The sequence below is a fragment of the Phalaenopsis equestris genome, unplaced genomic scaffold (assembly GCF_001263595.1).
Source record: "Phalaenopsis equestris unplaced genomic scaffold, ASM126359v1 Scaffold000002, whole genome shotgun sequence".
NCBI lineage: Eukaryota > Viridiplantae > Streptophyta > Magnoliopsida > Asparagales > Orchidaceae > Phalaenopsis > Phalaenopsis equestris.
The window spans coordinates 66,264,814-66,267,265 of NW_018164444.1; the positions used below are offsets into that span (position 1 = coordinate 66,264,814).

General features: G+C 34.3%; 1 long non-coding RNA gene across 2 annotated transcripts; it reads left to right on the plus strand.

Moving 5' to 3' along the window:
* Positions 1-1,927, plus strand: LOC110033848. Of its 2 annotated transcripts, none has more exons than XR_002294992.1 (2): positions 1-187; positions 784-1,927. It is a non-coding gene; the product is annotated as an uncharacterized LOC110033848 (long non-coding RNA). The 2 variants fall into 2 exon arrangements; XR_002294993.1 differs by having other exon boundaries at positions 798-1,927.
* The last annotated feature ends 525 nt before the right edge of the window (positions 1,928-2,452 follow it).

Consider the following 2,452-nt stretch of genomic DNA (forward strand, 5'->3'; position numbering starts at 1 on the left):
TTCTTCTTAGTTCTTTCCGTGCAATGCTAGAGCGTCTCTTCGGAGACATCCGATAAAATTGGAACGATACAGAGAAGATTAGCATGGCCCCTGCGCAAGGATGACACGCATAAATCGAGAAATGGTCCAAAATTTTTTGCCGATCTCAGATTCAAACCCTAGATCTTAATCAGAGTTCTTCGGCCAGGTTTTTCTCGATTTTGCAAGTCTAGGAGTGTTTGTTTTGTGGGGTTTTTGTTCTTTTTGGATTCTACTAATTCATGATACCTCACTTTGCCTCTCACGGAAACCCTAGTTCAATCTGAGTATCTTCCTTAGCTTTTCCTTGATTTGGCAATGGAACCACTCTAATTCATATTCAAGTTTTGGTTTATAGGATTTTACATGTTTTTTTTTCTTAATTTTGGCGTGAATGCATATTTACAGAACTGCGTAGCCAAATTAGTTTTTCTTTTCCTGGTTTTTCCTCTTCAAGCTTTCTGTTCTATACGAATTTAATCTCTATGTAGTCAAAAAAGCAGCTCAGCTTAAATTTTTTGGTGCGTTAGCTTTTATTTTTTATACTTCTCTTATTTTACACAGTTAGTTGCTAAATTTGCAATTTGGTGAACTTTTGATCTTATGAAAAGACCTGAAACAGTAATCCATTTGAAGTTTTGATTTATAGCATTTTTTTTTCAGTTTTCTTTTTAGTTTGTGTTCTTATTTTCTAGTAACAGTAGCTACTTTGGTTTGTTATGATATCAGTCATCACTTGATACCACTTGGCTATTTTAATTTTAGCGATTTGAGGACAGATTTTTGACACACAGAAGAAAAAAAGCTATTTTCCTTAGGCTGTTTTCTTTCTTCTTCCTAGCCCCCTGTTGTGTGCTCTTATAAAGAAACAGGAAGGAGAAGAAGAATGCTGATCAGATAAGTGGAAAAATGATATTTCATTCATAACTAAATGTTCCTGTTACAAGCTTTATTTATAAGTCTGTATAACAGCATACTTGTAATATTACAGAAGGAAAGAATATCATTATACAACCATTGATTGGTTAATATAAAAGCAACATATTGAACTAAACCTAAATATCTGAATGCGGGAGAGGCGGAGCGAGGGCATGGACACGAGCCAGAGAAGAAGCAGAGGAGAAGGTCATTCATGATAGGAGCAATCTCTGTATCATTGGAGCAGATAAGTTCCTTCCAATATCCCCTGTCAAGCTAAGCATATGATGAGATGATGGTTAGCTTGTTGGTAAGCTCACGATGTCTGGTATATGTCTGCGGGTTGATCCTGGGACATAATATGCTGGAGGAGAATGTGTTTATGCTTGATATGATCTAGTATGAAGTGATAATCCACTTTGATGTGCTTAGTTCGAGCATGAAATACTGGATTATGTGCAAGAGCGTAGCTGAAGTGCTTTCACTGTATAATTTGACGGGATGAGAAGAATACCCTGTAAGTTTTTCAAGTAGACGTCGTAGCCATAAGATTTTTGTAGTAGTTGTTGTATGGGCTCTGTACCCGGCCTTTGTGGAGGATCGAGCAACGGTGTTCTGCTTCTTAGAAGACCAAGAGATTAGATTAAATCCTAGATAAATGCAATAACCTGTTGTTGATTTTCTGTCGTTGATGTCGTTGGCCCAATCAGCATCAGTGTATGCATGTAAATACAGTGGTCCGGGAATGAAGGGTAACCCATAGTTTAATGTTTATTTGAGGTAGCGAAGAAGCCTTTGGAACAAATTGTAGTGGCGTGTGTTCGGTTTGTGCATGTGTTGACTTAATGAGTTTACAGTAAACATGATGTCTGGTCTTTTCATAGTGAGGTATTGTAATATACCAATTAATTGTCTGTAATATTGAGGATTGTTAATGGGTGATATGTTGGTGATATTTTTCAAAGGTTCAAGAGGTGAAGGGGTTAATACAGGTTTTGTTTGCATTAATCCAGCTTTCTTTAAGAGATCACTTAAATATTTTGTTTGATGGACAAAATATCCTTTTATAGTTTTGTTTATTTGTAATCTTAGAAAATGATATAATTAAATTTATTTATTTATTTATTTATTTCGGTTGATGAATTTCATGTGATTAGCTTATCATAAACATAAATAAGAAGGCAAATTCTGATTTTATGTATTATGCGCAATTTAATGTTTTATGAAATCTTTAAGCTAATATAAATTTTTTAAGTGGAGAAATGTGACAAGTTTTTGACTTTAAGAAGTAGATAGTGAAGCTCAAAACCATTAAAGACTATCCAGATATAGTAATCCTCATATAAAAAAAAAAAAGAAAAAAAAACAAAGAAGAAAAGAAAAGAAAAAGAAAAGAAAAGATGTGGGGAGAAGCTTGAGGGGATGCCTTTATTATGGTGGTAAATAATAAAGAATGATCTGAGTTGCTTAATTTAAAGTTTTGTTCGTATAAGAAATTACAATTTCTTATACGAAC